Here is a 25,801-nt window from a genome sequence, read left to right as displayed (position 1 = left end):
ATGATCATTTTAAAGTCGAAGATTGCTTCCTTTTCGCGTATATTTGAAGCATATCGTTATAAGATGATTTACCGTTTTTTTTTTAGCTGTACCGCTTCAGCCATAGAAGACAGGCGAGGCATTATTGGATTGTATCGAATCTTCCAAAATTATTATGGTATGAAAACATAGTTAATACAGTTTTGTAGCGCTATATAGTTATAGTGTGCATTATTATTTCTTGCATGCTTGAATGTTGTTAGAAGGCGATAATTTTAATTACGACCGGAAAATCGAAATTACGATTACTTTGTAGTTTAGATGATATAATAATCTTTATAACACAACCTGCGCAAATTGAATTATTTTTTCTTAAAGATTCGTTTAAAATATTTGGTATGTTACGTAGAAGCTCCATCTCGCATAATGCATTACTGATTTTTGTTTGTTTGTTTTTGTTTTTTAACAGATTCCCCCCGGCAAATATTTTAATCTAAACAACATTTTGCCCAGCTCAGTCACTTTAGCGGTGAGTAATATTCTTATTTATTGACATCTCCACAAAAATAATACCGAAGAAATGTCCACAGTTGACCTAAAATAAAAACGAATTGAGAAAAAGAAAGGAATTGGAAGAGGCAATACATAAAGAAAACAAAACATTTGATAAAAAAGTTCTCAACTCAAATGATTTATTCGCCTTTACGTATCGCTGATGTTGACTGGCATTAAAATCAAATAATACGTTCAAAACATTTAATCTTTTAATATTGACCACGGTAGGGGGGGATCTTCCTCGAGAAATATAACTTTCTCTTCTAAAAGTACTTAAGTTAGAACGGCATTCACCCCGGTTCTTTTTTTATATACTTTTTCAAACTTCAGAAAAACTTTTGATTTTATTGGTTTTGCATTTTTCTTTATCAAGACCACCATTAACTGCCATAAGGTTTTGCAATAAATCTCTGCAATGGATCTTCAACCGCACTTTCAACTGTAAAATACGCCATAGTGTAAGATGGGGTTGGTAACTGAAGGATATAACAGAGTAGGACTACGCAGTGATGTTCTAAGTATAAAGCCTGTGAAGATTAACTTTGTTGTTTTCCCTTGCAAATAAATAAAACATAGGAAGTTATCTACCCTTGGCGCACACAGATCAACGACAATAAATTCTTGCTGGCATTTACTTCTTTTCCTATTTTATATTTAACAAATTTATGGACGCAATTCTTAAGATCATATTTAAATCTATATTTTTATCTTATACCTATCTAGCCGTATTCTATTGCTGATTTAGTATTAATATACTGTCTATACAGGATGAAAGAATATATACCTTGTTTGAGTCAGAGTACACTATAAGAGTTGTTTTTGCACAATTAAACGCTTTTAGGGTGACAACATACAGACAAACACACACACACACGTATATATATATATATATATATATATATATATATATATATATATATATATATAGGAAGAAAATAGTACAGGTAAGAGAATTGAATTCAGCAGCATTTACCTTAAAAAATCTATGATGTGCATATCAAACAAAGAAGCCCACTTAATTTTGGTTTAATCTAAGCTTACTAGTTTACTCTAAGCTTACTAGTTTACTCTAAGCTTACTAGTTGATAACATTCAATAAAAAGGCCATCATTTTACTTTCGCGCAGAGTGGAGGATCATCATCAATAAATTGCAAATCACTTTTGTTGTATCACTTTAATTCTATTTTCATTAAGTCTTGAAGAGAGTTTTATTTGATCCAACAGAAGTAAAGAACATACAGTAAAATGTAATTTCAATATACTTTGTATTCCTACTCTTATTTCTTTAGACAGCATGTATTTTTGAAACATATACTATGTATTCATGTTGCAGATTAGCATACCCAGGATACTGACGAATTATCTGAGCCTGGAGATTATTTTTATTATCATTGAGTAGATTGAATTAGATTTGTTTTAATGAGAAATATGAACTTTAAGGAAAATATGGAAAAAAACGTTTTGGAATTTAACTGATTAGATGCTATAAACAATAAAAAGAAGTGATTAAGAGAAATAAAACAAATATGATTTAATGGGAAAAAATGCCATGGACTTAAACAACATAAGTTTTCAAACCTAGATATAAAAACAATAAATCTATGGCTCTGAATTAGCCACGATAAAAACAAAAAAAACAGTGTAAGACGAGACGGGTATTAAATAAAAGACAAATAAAGAGTAATAAATTGAAAAGATTGTTCTGCGTCCCACCGAGCAAGCGAGGTTACCTTTGGAAATAGATTGTTAAGAGTTTCGGTATATATGGATGGTAGTTAAGTTCATTCAGAGGGTTTTCCCCCACAACCTCACTTTCCAAGCGTATTCGTCCAGGTGTGAAATCAGTATTTCTTTTCCTTTTGAAGTATGGCATAAGGGTCTACTTCACAAGATTTCCAGCTACGGTATAACTGGAAATGTTCTCTCAATCATTAAATCATTTCTCTCCGATAGGCTCATAAGAGTAGTGGTAGATGGACAAAAATCGGAGGCCTGCAATATAAATGCTGGAGTCCCTCAGGGGTCAATCCTGGGACCAACTCTATTCCTGATCTACATCAATGACCTCCCTAAACACATACTTAAATCATTCGTTGACATCTTTGCTGACGACACTACCATCTACGGCAACACATCAAAGGCTGTAAATGACGAAGTTCTCTCGGATTCTCTCTCCTCTGATCTCGAGCGCGTGGTTCAGTGGGGGAAGATGTGGCTAGTTACCTTTAATACATCCAAAACCAAACTCCTATCCTTACATCATCAACGCTCTGATCCCCAGCTGGCATCAATTGTGATGGATGGCTCTCGTCTGGGTGAGGCCCCGTGTTTTGAAAAGCTTCTGGGTTTGACCTTTACTACTGATCTGAAATGGAACACGTACATCAAGTCTGTTGCCAAGGTCGCAGGAAAGATGGTGGGATCCTTCTACCGCTCCAGAAGATATCTCACTACTGATTCAATTCTCTATCTATATAAAAGCCAAGTACGGCCAAGGATGGAATACTGTTGCTATATCTGGCCAGGAGCTGCCAAAGACAGCCTATCATGCCTTGACAGAGTACAAAATAGACTTCGTGGTTTAGTGGGGGATGCCCTTTTCTCTACCCTGCAACCCCTCTCCCACATAAGAGACGTTGCGAGCCTATCCTTGTTTTATCGTTATTTTCATGGCAGGTGCTCGTCTGAACTCCAATCCCTGGTCCCCCCTCGCCAATCTTTCACAAAAAACACCCGTCTAGCTGAATCCACTGTGAAAAATTTCCCCCACTCTATATCTGTGCCTAAATCAAAACGCGGATTTCATGAGCAAAGCTTCTTTCTTAGAACTGCACGCCTGTGGAACTCTGTTCCATCTGCCTGCTTCCCTCCGGACTACAACTTGGATGTCTTCAAGTCTAATGTTAACAAATTCCTAATGAACCGCTCCCCTAATTAAAAACTTCATAAAATCTCCTCACTAACGTAGTGTACTTGCAATAACCCTTATCCCTGAGTGGCTTCCGGGCCTTGATAAGTGGTGATCACTGTGTAAAAAAAAAAAAAAAAAAAAGGCAGACCAGCAAAACGTGTGTGCATATTCTTTCTGCCGCGGTGTCTTGTTTTTAGCATGATTTGTAGAGGTTCTAAGTCAAAAACGCCATATACTGTCTCGATTGCCCCTACGACTTCCTGTGGTGGTTTTGCTTGATTCTCGAGAGTGCCTTTCCTTATTAGGTTCAAGTGTCCTTTAAGTTTCGAAATTTGTGCCCTAAATGATGCATGTGCCATTGCCAATTCTTTGTGAAATCGTACCTTATTCCCAAAAGGAAACGTTGTTCTTGAAATGCTTAAAAAAGACTTTGTCGACGAAGTTAAATCGATTTGTTTGCATGGTTAAGGTTTTGTGTTACAGTGCGTGTTTGGGGAGCAGTTTATAAAAAACTTATTTGATTTTTCGTCTAAACATGATTTCACCTAGGGATCCGGCATCTCTCTAATAGCTGTAGCTCTGTGCAGATATGGGCATCTGCTATCTTTATCAATGATATGTCCTAGGTACTTGATTTTAGTAAGAAGATTTAGCACTTGTCTTATTTGACCTTAAAACAAACATTTTGTATTCGACTGAATACTTGTTTGATATGGTTTGCCTGTTCCTCCCTTCTTTTGTTCGGCTATAATGATGTCATCTAAATATGCGATGGAGATGTCAAGGTCGCCCAGCATGGTATCCATGACTTGCTTCAAAATAGCAGGTGCTATCTTGACCTCCAACGCGAACTATTCGTATCTGTACAAACCCCGATGGGTATTAATACAGAGGAGGTAAGCAACATTAATTTTTGTGAACACTTTCTGCGGGCTGGCGCAAACACTGATTTCCCCGGAACTTTTCCTTACTTAGACTGCCAGAGCAGCCCACTCATTGCATTCAACTTAAGACAGTATACCGGTGTTTTCCAATCTGCTCAGTTTCTGATTTATCTTGTTCAGAAATGCGGAAGGGGCGTTGCATTAAAAAAAACGGTTTTGTTCCCGGTTTTAGCTTAAATTCCGCACCCATTTCGTACACACCACCAGGGCCAGGAGTGAATACATCAAGGAATATTTCCTTAAACCTAGTTATAAGTTTCTTTGTTTTCGTTGGGCAGTCTTCTATTGTATGGAGATAGGTAAGTCCCACATGTTAAACTCATCCATCCCATCAGATCCGAACAAGTTTTCCCTATTTTTGAATGCATATATTTTGAGCTTTTTGGTATTTCCAAGCAAGATGGTGATAAATTCACCCTCAAAATTAATTTTAGTGCCGTTGACGGCTTTTGTCGTTCTGTGGGGTTTTTAGCATAGTATGTCCTCGTAATTTCGTCCACTTTTAAAAGTTTAGTTTTATAAGATCCAACTCATTGCCTAACTGAATAATAATATCCATGCCGAGAGTGTTAACCGTTGCGTATTTAAGTAGGTTTTCTTCTAAGACGTCTCGGGTTTTGCACACTCGGCTTTTGTTCTGATTTTTTTTTGTAGTGAGAGTTTTTATGTCACATTTCATTACATAAATATAAGACATTCTTTGTTAGTTATGGGGGATCCTTGACTCAGTGTTTACCGTCACCTCTGAAACAATGGCTTTTGGTTTTTCAGACTTTCTGCGGTAATTTTGTGTTTATAGTCATGTATTGTATGTCGGCTGTATTTTCTTGATTACTTTTTTATATATATTTTCGATGCTCGCTTCGATATTTCCCGCATTTTTATTATTATTTTCACCTTTTGACAATCCTCAGTCAATTTTTGCAGTGTAAGGTTTGGTTCGTTACTGACTTCGTTAGAATTCTGCGCCCCATTTCTGCATCATTTTCTGAGGTTTAAGTTTGTGCAAAATAAGGAATTTAGAATTGTTTGCTGTTAATTTCAACAACTTCAAGTTATCGCAATGTTTGTTGACTCTCGTTACGTACGTGGAAAAGCCATTAAAGAGAATTTTATAGTTCGCCCATTTTCTTTCCTCCTTTTGCAAATACCAGGCGAGAAATAATCATTATTTCCACATTATTTCAAATAGTTTGGAAAAAATATGTTTCAAAATAAAATCGAGCTATTAAAAATATATTCACCTCGTGTTTACTTTTAACTATTCTGTTCAACTGAAACAAACATTAATGCTCTCAGAAGTGCAAATATTGTTTTTATCTTTCATTTAGCGTAAAAAGTCAAACAAAGAAAAGAGTAAACAGTAAAAAATGTAAATGTTTTCTAGTTTTTTGCAGAAAGAACAACAGCGAATTTTTAAACACTCAACACAATAAGAAGAATACGAATTTAATTTATTTTTGTTCTTTTAGTACTTTTGAAATGTCACTGGTTTATTGAATTACTATTCCTTTCGAAACTTTTGAAATTGACACTGGTTTATTGAATTCCTATTTCTTTCGTGAGTTTTCGAATCCTTCTGTCGCCAATTAAGGAATTAGGGTTTCGGCGTGAGCACGTTTCTCGATCTTTTTGTCGCCAGTGTCATGGTACTCAATTAGTCACAATAAAAACAGAACAACGGTGAAAAAATGGCATGGACATAAACAACATAAGTTTTCAAACCTAGATATAAAAACAATAAAATCATGGTTCTGAATTAGCCACAATAAAAACAGAAAAATAGTGTAAGACAAGACGTGTATTAAATAAAAGACACAAAGGGTTTCATAATGGAAAGAGTGTTTTGCGTTCCACTGAACAAGCGAGATTAACCCCGAAACTAGAGCCTTTCCTGGAATCATTAAGAGTTTCGGTATATATGGACGGTTATTGAGTCCATTCAGAGTGTGGTTCTTCACAACAGACTGATAAGAAATCTATTAGGTCTTTGTGTAGTTGAATGATGTAAGGACAAACGATTAGCTTGGATATATACAGGCAGAGTTGGGAGTTATTCTTGTGCGAACAAGTTAAAACGAGTAAACGGGACAGGCAAGTTCTCAGCTGGTTAGGATTCATTCAGCTACTGCAGAATTCAACTAGAAAAAACCGTAATGTGTAATGCCTAAAAAATGGCTTTAACCCCAGAACAAGAAGTTGCAACAGGAATCAATATAAATGTGGAAACACAATCTGATTGTCTGAGTTGTCGCGGTAGAAAATAATTTAAATTTCACAAGCGCGTCTGGAACAATACAGCGATGGTTCCAAACAAAACTATATGCCTTTCCCTTGGTAGGGCAAGCAGACAATTGTGCTATTTGTTCTGTTTGTTGAAGATGGGTATATCTGTTTATTATATGTGTTAAACATGTACAAACACACACGCAACGAACACTTTGGTCCACTCTTTTATACATACCTGGTTTATACACTCTTGATCCACTCCCCCTATCACACAGACCCCCAACCATTATATAATGTGTAATCCTCACGCGTAGAATCATTTCTAGAGGTTTTGTAAATAAGTTTATTTTTAAGTTTCGATTCCTTCTTGGATTTCAGCAATAGTTATCACAGCATAGCAGAGATCCGGTCATTTGCTCTTATGCATTATGATTTCCGGTTCATATTTTGATGAAACGTAAAAATTTAGACAACATTCCTTCATTAAGGCGAATTACTACTCTATTTTTATTCCTTCATTTTCCACTGCCGGCAAGCGACAATTCCATGTTCCAGTTAATACAGTAACTCCCCCTACTTGCAAGTACTTTTGACACGCATGAATCTTCTTCAGTCACTTTGTGCTGTTGGTTCATAAAATTAAATATGGCTAGTTTATTTGGAGTTGTAAAAACATTTGTAGACTCATTCCAATCACACCACTGTGCATGGTTAATAGACAAAGCTTTATTAACTAACATTAAACAGCACAAGCAATTTCTAAAACAAGCATTCGTAATCTGTTTACTCAAACTATTTCTATCATCGCTTTTTCTAACTATGCACTTTTCCTCAAAATTCTCTAAGTACATTTCACTCGAACACATAAACCTATCAGCAATCATTATCAATGCGATAGGGAGGAATAATAGACCTGTTAATCGAATAAGTTGGATTTTATAAAATCAACTGTTTCAGACATTTGAAATTATAAGAAATAGATAATGTAATGTTTAGGTATGATAATTTACAAATATTGATGCAGCAAAATCTAACACTTGATAACAAGTAAACGAAACACAAGAACTTCACTCGTTGTCATGACAACCGCTTAGTAAACAAGTGAACCCATGGACGACCGACGTAGTTAAAACTGCTATGTACCACAGCCAGGGAGTCCTACGCACTATTACGATTTCCCAACCTGGGAGCCACCCCATGATACAACAAACGTGCTAGGGAGTGTGGAGAAACGAGATTGCCGCCGATTTCCACAGAACTTCGCTTCTGCACATGAAGCCAAGGCAACCCAAGCGTGACAGCTCTATACTATTATGCATCACTGGTCAACAGATTTGTGGCCTCCACCTCATCTGGCTGCACAATATTGACTATTTCTTCTATGACGGGATTAACAAAATCGCCCACAATATGATCGATACTATGAAGGCTACCATTGATCGTTTTCCAGTCTAAACGCTTTATATTGATACTAGCATATCGACCCTGCGTTGCCCGGGTGATGGTCTGGACGTTTAGCAGTTATTCTTCTTGGTCAAAGCCAATAATAACTGGGTCCATAAGGGTCCAATTCTTTTGAGTCAGATAAACACGTAATAAATAAAGTCAAAATTGTTAGGCTTACGTGTATACCTGTCAGACCTTTCGTATCTATTGTAATTTGTAGAAGTTGTGTTTAGAATTGCACTAACACAAAATAGAAATGCAGTAACGATACAAAAGCCCAGCGGACTTTTTAAGGACACCAATGTATATTTTTATTGTAATTTCATTGGAATAAAAGATCCATTAATACTTGTAGATATCAATAAACCTCTGACATTCAATGAGTGTGGGTTTTTTCTCAGTAAATAATGAAAGATATTTAACAGCAGACGAGTTATTGAGGTCTCTATGAACTCCACCCATCCACGAAAGTTTAACTTTATATTCAGTTGAATTCACTAATCTGAAATGTGACGGTTTTTCTCGGTCGACCAGTCCCTCACACTTAAGTTGAAAATAGCGCTTTTGATAATTATTCCCGCTTCAGTTTTAAATAACATTGTTGTCAGCCTGCAACACTATATATATTGTAATACTATTATCATTACTGGTTTACGCTTAAGTTTTAAATAACATTGCCGTCAGCCTGTAAAACTATATGTTTTAAAACCAGTATCATTAGGTGGTAAGCTCAAGTCTAAAATTGTATCCACAACAATTCACAGCTTAAGAACAGAAAAAAATTGTAAACGTCGTAATAAAACTCTCCAAAATCGACTTTCTCATAAATAAATATTGTTTCTTTTTCTTTTTTCGTTTAAATAAACCAATCTGACTTCATTCCACGTTGACGGCTTCTTTTTACAAGTAGTAAATTGCCGAGCGCAGATTGTAAATATTTAACTTTTCTTGTTATTTGTAACTGAATAAGAAGCCAATATAGTCGAGTGTTAATATCATCAGTTTGCAGTCGTGTTTTCCCCCAAAACCTATAGAATTAATAAATATTGGCAATGAATATATATTTAATCTTGTTGTAAATTTCTAGCAATCCCTGCACGGGAAATCTGTTTTCAAAATGATGTACAGCCATCTGTGTAGAATAAGCAATTCGAAGTTTTATACTTTTGTGTTTATATATCAGTCTTAACAGAACTCGTAGACATGCAAACCGTGCACACACACACACACAGATACACACATACACACACGCATATATATATAAATATATATATATATATATATATATATATATATATATATATATATATATATATATATATATATATATATATGGGGGAGTATTTTTTTTTTAGCGATACTTTTTGAATGAATTCAATTATTTATACGAAGGTGCATTTTTACCTAAACGCGGGTTGGGAATAATTTTCCCTTTGACTAATTTGGTACACCCTAAAATGGGGAACTGCATATATATTGTTTTTTCAAATATAATCTTTTTAAAAGAATAATATAATAAAAATATATGCATATATATATATATATATATATATATATATATATATATATATATATATATAGAGAGAGAGAGAGAGAGAGAGAGAGAGAGAGAGAGATAAAAAATGGAACAAGCCAAGGTACATGTTCATCAACATTTCGTCTTTATTTCGAGACTCCCTCTGGATGAATGTAATTAAGAAAGCAAAACACTAGTACAAATATTTGAAAATATATTTTTTAAGTAATGAAATGAATCGCCCTGTTCTATTTCAGAAACGAAAAAATTCATTGAAAATTATAAAAAAGAAGGGGGACAGAGCGTTGTGAAAGAGAGGAAGATTTTTATATACATATGGGTATCGGGGTGTAATCTATTTTTTAAAATATTAATCATGCTATATATACAAACACTAGTGTTTCATGATTATGCAATCATCAGTGTAGGAGGTGGTAATGGCCCTTCAAGCCAGCCTCAAGCCAGCCAACAAAGTCACATTAAACTTTACCGGCCATCGTCTTTCCTCTAGACCACTAGAAGGAATTTACAATCAGAAATCAATAGGAAATCGGAATAATGCACACCCGCAAAAGTTGACCGCTATCTAGCTCTCTGTGAATATATATATATATATATATATATATATATATATATATACAGAGATAGATAGATAGATAGATAGATAGACAGACAGATAGATAGATAGTTACATGCGTAGAAATATCGACATAGATATTGGTATCCGTTTAAAAAATGTAAACTAGAATTTACAACAACTTATTTTCGACAAGGAATACGAATAGAGAATTTTTAATTTTCCTGTTTCATAGAATTTCCCAGAAGTGATGTTATCATCAGAATAAAGTAGGTAACATAGGCTATAATTTTACTGCTTAGTACATGGATTGAACACTACAAAATATGTGAGAAAACCTTATTGGTATAAAAGTTAATAATAATGCAGAAATGTATAGGTTAACAATCTATTGCAAATGAAGTCCACGCACGATAAATAACTGTTTACAAAGGTGGTAAAATCCAAAGAAAATGTTGATTAAATTTCAATGAACTAGACAAACTGTAATTAATCTAAATGGTTGATCGTAAATATGAGAAAATTCCAAATGCAAAGATGGTATCTTAAAATTGTGGTACAAGATTTTTTCACGAGAAAAATACAAAGGATTCTGCCATTTCGTGCATTTAGTTTCATCATTTGAATTCTTTTTGCTGATTAAAGAGATCAGAATTTTTCATATAATACGAGGCTAAAATACTATTTTTCACTTTGTATCTTCTTCATGTAGAGATTTTTCGCACACACATCGATAAGGTCACTTATATATATATATATAAATATATATATATATATATATATATACACTTTTTATTTGTTTAACATAGGCATTAATATGTCGCTGTATATTCATGAGCATGTTTCAGTGGTTCAGCTACAAGTAACTAGAGACCTCTTCAGGTGACATTGCTTGTACAAAAGTCTAGTCCTTAATCTATAATCTATAGTTTTATATCTAAGTTTTTGATGAGCCGTACCACTTAAGTTAACAAATTTACCGAAGTTCAATTACTATCGATTACTATATTGTCCAATTGACTGCTGTAACACTTTATTATGTATCCTCGAGTGGCCTCTGGGCCTTGATAAGTGGCGATGCCTATGTAAAAAAAAATTGTATGTATTGCAACATCGCCTAAAGAGGTGTATACTTATTTGCTCATGAATATGTAGCGACAAATAGATGCTTAAGGAAAACAAAAAAAATAATATATCTTGCCCAACTTCGGTATAAAGCTCCCTTGTAAAAACTTCATTGTTGCTTTACCTCTGGAAAATATACACTTGAAATACATACTCCCATATATATATATATATATATATATATATATATATATATATATATATATATGTTAGTGGTGTCGTAAGGCCACAAGGGAGACAACCGAAGCAGCAAAACCGACTTTATAAAAATTAACCGTATATACTTAGTGATTGATATGCGAGCGACTTTATAAAGGTTTACTAATTGAAATATTTGTATGAAAAACACGCGATCATTAATTAATTATTACATTTTTATTTACTTTATTAGATGATTGGTGTCATTTCACTATTAAATTTTATTTTTTTGCTTCCTACATGGTGTATAATTTCGTAGAATTTGATACGATGCACGAAAAGTCTCTACACAATCCCTGTCTAAATATTTAGTGTACAGACTTGAAACTTGACATACATAGTATTAAGGCATCTGGAACACTTCCGATTTCGTTTTTAGCCTGTAAAAATTGCTGCTAAAAGGTGAAAATTGAAAAAAATGTTGACTTAAGCAGGAGTAAATAGACTCACTTTTGAGCATGTGATAGGACTGAATGTTTTGGTTTGGATTCCAGTTGTTGGCATTAAAGTCGATTTTTATCATCTTTGAAATAATTACCATATGTATCGGGTACAATATAATAATGAATAGAGAATTGGCTTTCGAATAATACATACTAAGCTGCATAAATTAAAATATAATATTAAACTAATTTACGACCGATCAAAGCCGGGTAGTCTTCTAGTATATATATATATATATATATATATATATATATATATATATATATATATATATATATATATATATATGTTTATATATATATATATATATATATATATTAAGTAATGTGATTTATAATTTAAAAATTAAAAAAAAAAATTTTCAATTTAAAAATCAAATTTTAATTAAATTAAAAATCAGTTTCATAAGAAGGAACAACAACAAAGTCAATTATCTGTACGATCGTTTCGGAAATCCGTGCTTTTTATTTGTGGTATATGGTTAAGTTAGACCAATTACCGCCCTTAGACTCGTAAATCAAATAATAATTAAAGCCAATAACACATGACAATTATCTCCCCTTAAAAACTTGCAAAATAAATATTCTCTCTATATATATATTAACTGTAGCGTCTTTAAATCAAAATACGCTAACGGAAACAATTTACTGCACGATCGTCGCCCTTTTAAAATTCATCATTCAATAAAATAAAAAGCTATAGCAAACATCTAAATGACTACTTTAAATACAGTTCCTGATTTCAAAAAAAGAAAAACTAAAAGGTAACTATATCTATATATTTTTAAATCAAATTTATTATGTAAATTCAAAAAAAAAAAATATATATATATATATTTTCTACTCATTTCTATCTCTAACCTATACTAATTTTCTTATAAATTTTAAATCCAAACCTTTTACTTCAATTTTTCAGATTCATCTGCCTTACTTTTAATGCTAGGTTTATTTTTGGTGTCTTTTCAATTCAATAGAAATCCTCCTAAATTTGCTGATGAGGAGACCGTGCTTACCAAAAAAACTATGTATAATTGTTCTACGTGACTTCATGTATACCACAAATAAAAAGCACGGGTTTCCGAAACGATCGTACAGATAATTGACTTTGTTGTTGTTCCTTCTTATGAAACTGATTTTTAATTTAATTAAAATTTGATTTTTAAATTTAAAATTTTTTTTTTAATTTTTAAATTATAAATCACATTACTTAATATTGAATTACCTCTAGGACATTTAACTATCGAGCTTATTATATATCTAAATTACAACGAGCATTTCCTGTATTTTAATTAAACTAGTAATTTCACTATTACATTAAAATACACTTAGCTCTTTAGACTATTATTCTAATCTCCTTTAAATTATTAGCTACCTATAACAGGTTGAGTTTATATACGTAATTGTAGATATGTTTCATAAGAAGGACATACAATTATCAACTAAATGCATCCCCATACCCCCTAAAGACACCTTTATAGCCAGCTTAATTACAAGTATAAATACATTTATAAGTAACTTTAGATGGAAAGCCTACCATTTTGATAATTACCAAAATGAAACCACAGAACCAATACACCACCAACCTGGAGAAATAAAAGAAACCATCCTCAGACAAGACAATGAAGAAAGAAAAGCAGCGAAATACTACAGACTAAAAACATACAAAAACCCTAAGAGAAACATAGACACTGAAAATTTTTAAAATGACTTAATCAACCTGATTAAAAATATTAAACTTAAGAAAAATAAAAAATATATCACTCCAACACTTAAAAAAATAAATAAATTTTCAAAATCTATTTCTACAAGCCACCAAAATAAACTCATAGTACCGGCAGATAAAACTGGAAATTTCTACACAATGGACTATATACAATATAAAAATCTAATATATAAAGAACTTAATAAAAATTATAAAACTACCAATAAATCAGCACTAAATAAAATAAATAATGATGCAAAAAACATTTTAACTAAACTTAAAATAGATAAATACACAGAAATAACGGTACCAGGTACCCCGAGATTTACTTTAAAAGACCACAAACACAGCTTCAATATTAACCCTACTATTAGGCTCATTTGCCCCTCGAAATCAGATATAGGACTGGTTAGTAAAAACATATTAGATAGGATTATCCCCAAAATTAAATCCATAATAAAATACCCACTATGGCAATCTTCCAACCAAGTAATCGACTGGTTTTCTAATATTCAAAATAAAAATAATATTAAATTTCTTTCTTTTGACATTGAATCATATTACCAATCTATATCACCTATCCTACTTAATAAATCTCTATTAATGGCACGAAAATTAACTAATATAACTCAAGACGAAACTAAACTAATACTTATAGCTAGACAGTCTTTAATAACATTTGATAATAAATATTGGACCAGGAAAAATACCCCTAACCACTTCAACATTTTAATGGGATCGACGGACTCGACTCAGGTCACTGATCTAGTTGGCCTTTTCCTTTTAAATGAAATACATTGTATACTCCATAAACAATTCAAACTTGAAGGAGGGCTATATAGAGATGATGCACTTTTCATAACGAATTCTACTAATAAAAATTATGAAAAAGCAATTAAAGCTCTACATAAATTATTTAAAAATTATGGACTTAGTATAAAAATCGACCCTAATAAAAAAATTGTTAATTTCTTAGACATAACCTTAAATCTTGAAAATTCTACCTTTGAACCATACCATACACCTAACCAATCACTTCTATATGTCCACAATCAATCAAACCACCCTAAATCAATATTAAAATCAATAGTTCCCAATATCGCTCTAAGAATTTCTAGACTGTCTTCTACAAAATCAATATTTACCAAAAATGAAAAATACTATAATGAAGCCCTTAAAAACTCTGGATATAATTCACAAATTAAATTCATAAATGAAAATGATAGAAACATAAACTGCATTAAAAATAAACCTATTAAGAGCGTAATAACATATAATATGGCAATGTCTTCCCGTATACGAGTTAAGAAAAATAACCAAGAGACAAAAAAAGATACAACCAAACTACAAATATTAGATAATAATACAAATAAACAACAAACTAAAACCCGCAAACGTAAGAATAGACACAAGGAGATCCTATGGTTCGACCCCCCGTATTCCAAAAACCTAGAAACAAACATAGCTAGAGAATTTTTTAAAATATTAGATAAGAAATTTAAAGCCCCCCATAGATATAATAAGATTTTCAATAAGAACACAATTAAAGTCTCTTACTCTACTATGCCTAACCTACATCAGAAAATAATTAGTTCTAATAATAAGAAAATTAATAAACTACAAAATACAACTATACAAAACACATCGGACTGTAACTGTAGAAGAAAAAATAAATGTCCCCTACAAGGCTCATGTAAAATTAAAAATGTTATCTATAGCTGCACAGTATCAAAAACTCCAAATATACAAGAACCTATCAACAGCCATAACTCAACTACCAGATTAAACAATAACACCAACTTAAATCAATCTACCGATCAATTACTAACCAACCCACCACATTATAATCCAACAATAGACCTAAAGGAAAATAATCATTATAATCAAGAGGTAATATATATTGGTTCCACATCTGGCCCAATAAAACATAGAATTTCAACGCACAAACATTCTTTTAAAAATAACTCTCTATCAAACCAAACTACTCTATCCAACTATATTTGGCAACTAAAAAATAGCAATATTTCTTTCAACTTAAAATGGCAAATTATTGAGACTTGCAAATCATATAAACCAGGAGATAAATTTTGTACATTATGTACAAAAGAAACCCTAAAAATTTTAAAATATGAAGATATAAAAAGCACAACCAAACTAGTAAATTCAAGACACGAGCTTCTATCATGTAATCATAAACGTTGGTTTAAATTTAATAAATATAAACCACCATAAATCATTAAAAATTACTCATTAGTAAAAATTTATTTTTTTATTTTATTTTTTTTTTTTAATAAATTAAGTTAGACCAATTACCGCCCTTAGACTCGTAAATCAAATAATAATTAAAGCCAATAACACATGACAATTATCTCCCCTTAAAAATTTGCAAAATAAATATTCTCTCTCTATATATATATTAACTGTAGCGTCTTTAAATCAAAATACGCTAACGGAAACAATTTACTGCACGAGCGTCGCCCTTTTAAAATTCATCATTCAATAAAATAAAAAGCTATAGCAAACATCTAAATGACTACTTTAAATACAGTTCCTGATTTCAAAAAAAGAAAAACTAAAAGGTAACTATATCTATATATTTTTAAATCAAATTTATTATGTAAATTCAAAAATATATATATATATATATGTATATATATATATATATATATATATATATATTTTCTACTCATTTCTATCTCTAACCTATACTAATTTTCTTATAAATTTTAAATCCAAACCTTTTACTTCAATTTTTCAGATTCGTCTGCCTTACTTTTAATGCTAGGTTTATTTTTGGTGTCTTTTCAATTCAATAGAAATCCTCCTAAATTTGCTGATGAGGAGACCGTGCTTACCAAAAAAACTATGTATAATTGTTCTACGTGACTTCATGTATACCACAAATAAAAAGCACGGATTTCCGAAACGATCGTACAGATAATTGACTTTGTTGTTGTTCCTTCTTATGAAACTGATTTTTAATTTAATTAAAATTTGATTTTTAAATTAAAAAATTTTTTTTTTTAATTTTTAAATTATAAATCACATTACTTAATATTGAATTAGCTCTAGGACATTTAACTATCGAGCTTATATATCTAAATTACAACGAGCATTTCCTGTATTTTAATTAAACTAGTAATTTCACTATTACATTAAAATACACTTAGCTCTTTAGACTATTATTCTAATCTCCTTTAAATTATATATATATATATATATATATATATATATATATATATATATATATATATATATATAGTAAGTTATAAAATATATATAATAACGCCAATGCAATATCTACTCCGCGCATATAATAACGGAATGAAAGAGTTCCGTGCGAGATGTATGACCGGAGTGCTTTCGTCAGATCGGAGGCTTTGAAAAACGTAAACAGGCTCAATTTGATGTCTCAAATGAAGCCAACGGATACACATTGACAGTGTACAGTCAATTTGTGGGGTAATATGCATACCTACGCATGAAGTGGTCTTCACCTTATACTCAATTGACAGAGAGAAGGAAGCCACAAGCGAATGACCGGATACTTGAGATTACTACTGCGATAATCAATACAACAGAAACTAGGCAATTTCGATGGCCTTTTACTTGTCAATCTGGCGCAATTGTTCTCGTTTGCCCTATTAGGTCAATCTTTCCAGGCCTTGTCCCACCCCTGGCTTTCGGAGTGATCAAGTTTATCGTTTGTCTGACGAGCCCTAACCGTAGAATGCCGACAACGCTACTCAGATTTATATTTCCTAATTCAAAAGGTTTCTTCTATGAAAGCTTTGGATCATTTATCACACCTTCTTCTACTGTCCAATTTTCCCGCAGGGAAAAAACTAAATAGCAGTCAGCTACAAGTGACTGACTGAATTAGAGGAAGGCAGGGAAAAGTACTCTCGTCATCCGGGTTATAAATATGTTAAATGTTAGATTAGTGATAGGACAAGAATTGAAGGGTGTTATTGATTATGAACATTTCAATAGCTGAAGAATGTACGTAAATGTACGTTTGTGATAGTAAACATGTTTTAATAGGAAAATAGTTAAAACAACGGAATGTTTGCAATGAAAGATTAGAATATTTGTAAAGATTAATAAAATGCAGTTTAACAAAAACAATACGAATGTTCTGGTTATGTGACGTAACATAAAGAATAATATATTCACGGAGCAGACACGGCAGTTCGTCAGAATTAGAATAGTAATCCGCCAAAGGAGGTTGGGTTAGAATTTGTCCGTCAGTCGTGGTAGCTTTCGACTCGAATAACTAGAAGAATGTAAGACCAACAGAGAAATGCATGCAACTCCGAGTGGACATCACAAACGATGAATAGATGCTATACAAAACTATAACTTCATCTAATGAGCTTTTACTAAGGAAACATGTGTTTATTTCAGCAAGACAACTACAAAGGACTATCAAAAAAGTATGTGTCTATTTTCTAATGTGTCACACTGAAAAGATCTTATTCACCCTTGTTAAAACTGTTGTTTTTATGTATCCCGTTTAAGTAACTACATTTATATGTCATATGTAAATGCGTATATGCCCACACACACTCACTCAGTCACATTAAACTTTCAATCTTTCATTATAAATATTGTTACTTTTTATTAACCATAAGACAATCCATAACTGTTCATGATGTAGTACACTGTCCTTTATATTTATTTCACTGAAAAATGTTCGTCTGACCTCTAATCCATGGCTCCCTTTTTCCTGACTTACACGAAAAGCACTCATCTAGCTCAAATCACAATCAATAATTTCCCAGCTCTTTATCTATGCCTAGACCTAAACGTAGATTACATAGACAAAGTTTTTTTTAGAACTGCACGCCTGTAGAACTGTGTTCCGTTTTCCCGCTTTCCATCTGACTGCAATATGGTCCAACGTGAACAAGTTCTTCATGAGCCGTCTCCTTAAATAATCTAATTTACCAAATTTCCACTAATAACGATTACTAAGCTATTGTCCTATTGACTACCGTACATCCATTAACCCTTATCCTCGAGTAATCAGATGGCCTTTATAAGTAGTGACTTCATTGTAAAAGAGGGCATCGTAGTTTACAAAGTACTATGCGGCCAGGCCGATCGTTACACTTGTCTCTGCACTGATTGATTCTTTCACCCTACAACATGACAGTTATAATCAAATCAATATTTTTTTATTATTAACATATTACTTACTTGTCGGAGAGATTTTCAAGTGATCAGACGAATAACTGATGAAAAAGTGCCGATTGATTTATCGATCTATGCACACATTTTTGGCATCTGAAAATAAAGAAAAATTGTGTTATTTTTTCTAATACAAATTTTTGTAAATTACATTCATATATTTTTAAAAAATTGTTTCGCCTAAACATTTACATTTGAAGCAGAAATGGTTACAGTGATTAGGACCAGATTTATAAAGTTAAATTGAATTGTTCACACTATATTTAAATTTATGTTGATATGATAGAAAAAAATGGAACAGGAATGGAATTCCAAGGGAAAACACACATTAAAGTAGAAAATCTTCTAACATCTATGGACCTCTAAAGTGTCGGATTGAGTGTTGCTTCTATGCTGGCAGTGAGGTGTTTATCAGGCTAGAATTTATCGTACTATTGTTCCTATCTGCGAGAAAACCTAGTGGTTGATGTATCAGCACAGATGCAGCAACATACACTATGCACAAACAAATCGTGTTTTTTTTTATAAATATAGGATACTGGCAGACGTTATAAACTTTCTACTCCAATAGTAAGAGCAGACCTCACAGCATCTTCAATGCACTTATTGAATTTTGTTTTGTATGACAATGTTAAACCAAATAGTTTTAACGGTAAACATTCAGTATGAGTATTATCCGTTGTTGGAAAGGTTTCTTAGTTGTGAAAGAGAAGAAGCTTTGATTTAATAGTATTATGAATATGTAATTGAATTATGATCTAAATAGATAATGTAATAAGCATGGTTGTATAAAAATATATTCATCTTAAAGACAATTTCATATTTATTCGAAAATGAATATATTACCCACTACTCTCTTCCAGTAAAATGAATATTTAGTTTATCGTTTACGTAAGTTTCTGTACTTTTTAGGATACATTTTCCCTCTTCGACGTTCTGTGGTGTTAACCACATTTTGTCTGTGTAAATCATGTTTTATCAAGCATGATCCATAGGTAAAGTTGTGCGAAGCTTGACACCGCACATGCTCGCAGTTCATCAACCCATTTCTGATTGAACGTAGTATGTATGATTTACCACTGTTCGATACTCCGGTAATATGGAACACGTTTATTTTAGCGGCGTATCTTTTGACATACCCTAAACGTTTTCCTTCCGAAATCTAGTAGGTCGATGGAATGGTACCGACACCATGCCTCATAGATGGCCACACCTTTTTGAGGGGTGATTTTTGTCAATATGAAATCAGATGATCTAGTAATTTTGCATGAATATCTCCATGTACAGCTTTATGTACTACGAAGGCGGTTTCAAAAGCAATGGATCTTACATTTTTTAACTCAAAGTCGAAGAACTACGAAGACGTCATTAGTGCGATTAAAACGAGCGACTTTTTGTGCTGCAAAATTTATTTTTCCACATAGTCCCCAGCATTCTCAATGGACTTCTGCCAGTGATCAGATGGTGGGTGTGCATGAGCATCTGGAAAAACGTTTTGTTAATCATATCTCTATCGTCTTTCTGAAATCGACGAAACCATCGCATAACTGGCGCCTTTAGAGTATTCAATGCTTAATCGCTTTACTAGAGAGTTCCGCTTAAGGGAGATAATCAAAATGCATACTCATAATAAGAACTGCTGTTAATTCACGTAAACATCATTATGTACATTGCTTAATCCACGAACGACGCAAAACACAAAGCGCATAGGAATTATACAAAGAGTTGTTTTTAATATGTACATAACATTTGTAGTTAACACAAAAAGACATGGCATAGTTTGTTCTTGCTGTGATCAAAGTGTAGAATCTGTTCTTATACTATACTTCAGAATTTTTGTCATCGATCAGTGAAATAAAATTTCTTCTGAAAATAAGAATTTTTTATTTGTACCAGGTTTATAGGGAGATACTGGATTAGTTTCCTGGAATAAAAATCAATATTGTGTCAAACTCTGCCCTCGTCTGACGGCAAGTAAATATCAATAACCCTCGAATCAAAGCATTGATTAGTTACATGATGCGTATAGGAGTTGCTATGTTGATTACGCTACGGTGGATCGTATTAACATTTTAAAACCAGCAAACCGCATTTAATAAACGTTTTCAATGAGTATTATGCGAAGACAAAACAATGCTAAATGATAGCAAATAGGCTAGCAGTGCCATATAGATAAAATGCTCTCTTTGAGATGAAAGCTGTTCCCAGTCAGATTAGAAATAAATGGTTACTGATTCGAACAATGGAATCAACCAGTCGGATTCAAACGCTAAATCGGGTCGATCGTATTCACGTATGAATTTCTATAATTACAGAAGATATGGATGCTATATATGAAATGGTAATTAGTAACCAATGAATTGTTTAATAGTTATATCTTTTTCGGTCATGTTGGCGGCAATCAGTTGGTAGATTGTGAATGGCACAAACCAAACTAATAAACGAGAAAATCGGAAATCTGTAATGATTTACCAGATGAGCAGCACGTCGATTTTTATGTTAAAGTCTTTTTTATCAGTTATAAGTATAAAATAAGTATTCGCGTCCAATGAATCACCTCTGAAAATAAAATACAAATAAGAAATGATAAGCAACAAAAGTAACAGGAATACCCCGAACAGTTTTTGTCTGCTGAGCACCTGTACAGAAAACACGTATTCATAAACTACGTCATTCCAAGATACATTATGAATAAAAAACAAAAATAAAAATTAAATTAATTAAAGAAAGTAAGGTGTAGTAGTTCGTGTAGGCGACTGAATCGGTGTGTGTGGTTGCGTGGGTGACTCTGTTGTGCTCATTTATAGAGCAAGTTCTTCATGGGTTACATCTGTTTGTGCAGTACTTTGGCATCTATGTGCTGTACACATATATGTGTTATGCAATATTGGGATTGTTCGTTTGGATCTATTGTGCTCCTACTTTCCTACGACCAACTACAATTATAATTCCATCCGTCCGTTTTCTCTCTCAACTGCTAAAAACTAAAAATTCACCTTGTAATTCCAACTCGTCCTTCTCATATCAGGATCTGTCCTCCTATGCCAATTAATGCTATATGTATTTTTCTGAGCCTTCTAAAACCGAGGATATTTTATTTAGGGACAAGCGCAGCCATTTATGTAAGTCACTTAGTCTATTAGTTTCCTTGTGTAATCAATTCCCATAATGTTATTCAGTTCTGCTAAACATTCTTTCAACATACGTCCTTTGCAACGAAACTTTAGCGAAAATATTCACTTTTGCAACTTCTATTCACAACTAAAGCGGGACGGAAAAGCACAAATGTTATTTCAGCGTGACATACAAACGGAGGTGTTATTGTCACCTTAATCGTGATAGACGTCAAGAATACAATTAAAAACATAAACGTGACAGACTAACGTAAATAAGATTGAAAGGTTCAGCATAACATAGTTTCATTAACACAAAAAGACAGTGATAAATAAGCGAAAACAATATTTAATGATTTATACGGTTAAAGAAATATTATATTTTAAATATATATAACCATCCAAGAGAACGTCGCTTATAGATACATTAACTAAAAAAAGATGTTTTCATTCAATATATAAAGTTTGATTTGATCTTATTGTTTTACAGCATAACAACCCTGTTCGTGTTATTTAGTGTCGAAGTAAGTAGTTTTTTTAAAAGATGTTTTATATTTCAAAGTCTTTGTAATTTCAAATAAAAAAGATTAATTTGAAACACAAAAGTACAGAGTAATAAATCAACGCCCTTTTTATGACAAAACAACGCAAGGGTTTATTTCGAAAGAATATGGGCTGTATCAAAGGAAATAAAACCAAGGGAATAGAAAGTTCGGGTTATTAAATTTTGTCCAGCAATTTTCCAGAGAAAAATTATTTTAACTTCTGATTTTGTAGAAAATGACTGAATGTTTCAAAGGGAAAGATTTAAAAACAATAAACAATGTTTAGTGCATTTTAAGTAAATGAGCCGTATCTTCAGATATTCTGATCTTGAAACACTAGGTTTAATATACAAATGGAAATGTATTAATAATTGCAGTGTGAAAGAACAAGGAAAAAACAGGCAAAGCCTCTAAGTTAAAAGCAGAGGCGCATCGGAGAAATAAGAAATGAAAAGTTTCACGTAGAATAATTATGGAATAACATGATTACATATTTTACATTAGAAAAATTGAAAACAGAAAACAGTATTTCATATAATTGCTGCTTAGCGTTATTGTCAATTTTGAAGGGATTAGATCCGTACAGAAAATTACATGGTAATCTTCCTGCAAGCTTCTGTTGTAAATATCCAACTGATAGAGTTTCGAATAGAATTTTTATATCTCTCTAAAAATTTTGCCCAGTGATAAAATGAAAAACTAAGTTATAAAATGCAAAACATAGTTTATAAAATCCAAAATATAATTCAAAAATGCAAAACACAGTTTATAAAATGCAAAACATCGTTTAGAAAATGTTAAACATCGTTAATATATAGTAAAAAATATTTTATAATATGCAAAACTTAGTAAATAAAATGCAAACATAGTTTATAAAATGCAAACATAGCTAATAAATTGCAAAACATAGTTAGGAAGATGCAACACATAGTTAATAAAATTCAAGGCATAATTAAAAAATGCAGAACATTTAATAAAATTCGAAACAGTAAATAATATAGAAAACCTTAAAAATTAAATGCTAAACATAGTAAATAAAATGTAAAACATAATAAAATAAATACAAAATATAGTTAATAAATAAAATGCATAGGTTATAAAATGCAAAATGTAGTAAACAAAACATAATAAATAAAATAAAAAAACATAATTAATAAAATAAAAACTAATAATTAAATTGTAAAAGATAATAAATAAAATTCTAAACATAGTTTATATAATGCAAAACATAATTAAAAATGTTAAACATAGTAAATAAAATGCAAAACATGATTAATAAAATAAAAAACATAATTTAAAAAAATGCAAAACACAATATATAAAATACTAAACATAGTTAATAAAATGCACAACATAATTTTTAAAAATGCAAAATATAATTAACAAAATGATAAACATAATTAATAAAATAAAAACCGTAATTAATAAAGTGCAAAACATAATTAATAAAATAAAAACCGTAATTAATAAAGTGCCAAACATAACTAATAAATTAAAAAAACGTAATTAATAAAGTGCCAAACATAATTAATAAAATAAAAACGTAATTAATAAAATGCAAAACATAATTAATAAAATAAAAACCGTAATTAATAAAGTGCAAAATATAATTAATAAAACAAAAAACGTAATTAATAAAGTGCAAAACATAATTAAAAACGTAATTAATAAAGTGCAAAACATATTTAAATAAAAACCGTAATCAATAAAGTGCACAATAATAATAAAATGTAAACATAATAAATAAAATTAAAAACGTAATTTATAAAGTGCAAAAAATATTTAACAAAATACAAAACATCCCTATATATTATATAATAAAAACGTTGCAGTTTTCCCCTCTGGACCAAAATACCGTAGGTTTACGGCAACAGATTTACATACACGTGTATTATGTTTACACAATTAGCTACTATCTTGTGTAACTATAGAACGACATTTCTGGCACGTTCGTTTGTTATAATAAAACCCTAGCTTTCATCCTATAAGTGACATCATCACTACTGCAATAAGCATTAAAGGAAGTAGTTCCTTTTCCCCCTCTAATTCATTACTGCTATCACTGCTCCAATTTCACCGCGTAAAATTACACACAGTAGCCTTATATTGCCCCTTCACCCTTTTAAACTGTATCATAGAGTCATAGTCATATCGTTCACTTCTAATTCGCAAATTCAGAAAATATTGATTTCCTGCTTTGAAAATTCCACTCTATCTCATTGGCTGCCAGCTGTAATTCTCTTATTCCTACATTTAAACCTTCCCAAAAAAAACGAACGCTCACATGTGTCACAACATGGCGTTAGAGACCAACATTACACGTAGATTATTTACTTTTTGGTCTCTTGCATATATTTTAACAAAACCCCCATTATAAACTTACCGATTGATTACAGTTTAGTTTTCATTTAGTTTGTCATCTACTACCTCTCCCTCTCTCTCTCTTTCTCGATCCCTCACTCTGTCTCTAAAAACTACACGCATGATTCCTTTCAGCGCTATTCTTTATTTTAAAAATAAAATTGACGAAATATTCCTTTTATTCGTTCTCATATACAATTACAACTTTTGTAATTTTATAATTTTTATTATACAGAGTAGGGCGTTTGATCTTTAACAAAGACGACGTACTTTTCCTCTCCCTCTCTCCCTCTCTCACTCACTCTCCCCCTCTCTCCTTCTGTCTCCCTCTCTCTTTAAAGAAATTGATGAAATATTCCATTTTACAGCTTAATCAAAACATTAAAAATTAAACTGTCGAAAAAAAGTTATATTGTACTCATCCGTTATGGAATAAATTCTCTGAAAAAAATACACTTAATTGAATCAAGTAGCTTTCTTTTTTTTTACAGCGAAAAAACAACCTGTTATGATACCACGATCAAATCTAATGAAATTTTCTTTCGGAAAATTTTATTCCATAACAGATACGTTCAACATAATTTCTTTTCAATATTAACATTTTTATATGTATTGATTAAACTGGTTTTGGTTAATGGAAGGGAACTCCTTCATGATTGATATATATATTTTTTATTTTTGTTACTAACCACAGTGCGCCTTTTTGGGAAGCTGGTTTACTCCCACATTAAAAACCGACCCCATGTCATACTTTGCGCTCGTGGGGAGGCAAGTAAACAAAATGAATAAAAGTAGACGTTCCTTTTCTCGCAACAATGATTAAGTGTGTTTCCTTATATACTTTGCAAGTGAAAACATAGACCACTACCAAGGAAGAGCGTAAAAGAAGAAGACCATTTTATCGTCATTCACTTTAATCGGGTGATTTCGATACCGTCTGCCCAGGTTTCCTTTACGGAGAGG

The 25,801-nt window shown here is 31.8% G+C and overlaps 1 protein-coding gene across 2 annotated transcripts in view; it reads right to left on the bottom strand.

The window, feature by feature from the left end:
- LOC145284942 (allatostatin-A receptor-like) overlaps positions 1-25,801 on the bottom strand; it is a 514,882-nt gene that overhangs the window by 168,585 nt on the left and 320,496 nt on the right. For both annotated transcript variants that reach the window (XM_080134040.1, XM_080134039.1), the window contains exon 2: positions 18,829-18,915. The gene's annotated coding sequence lies outside the window, so the exon portion shown is untranslated. The remainder of the gene's footprint in view (positions 1-18,828; positions 18,916-25,801) is intronic.

The sequence above is a fragment of the Euprymna scolopes genome, chromosome 9 (assembly GCF_053919585.1).
Source record: "Euprymna scolopes isolate OS-2025 chromosome 9, ASM5391958v1, whole genome shotgun sequence".
NCBI lineage: Eukaryota > Metazoa > Mollusca > Cephalopoda > Sepiida > Sepiolidae > Euprymna > Euprymna scolopes.
This window is presented reverse-complemented; position numbering and strand designations above follow the sequence as displayed.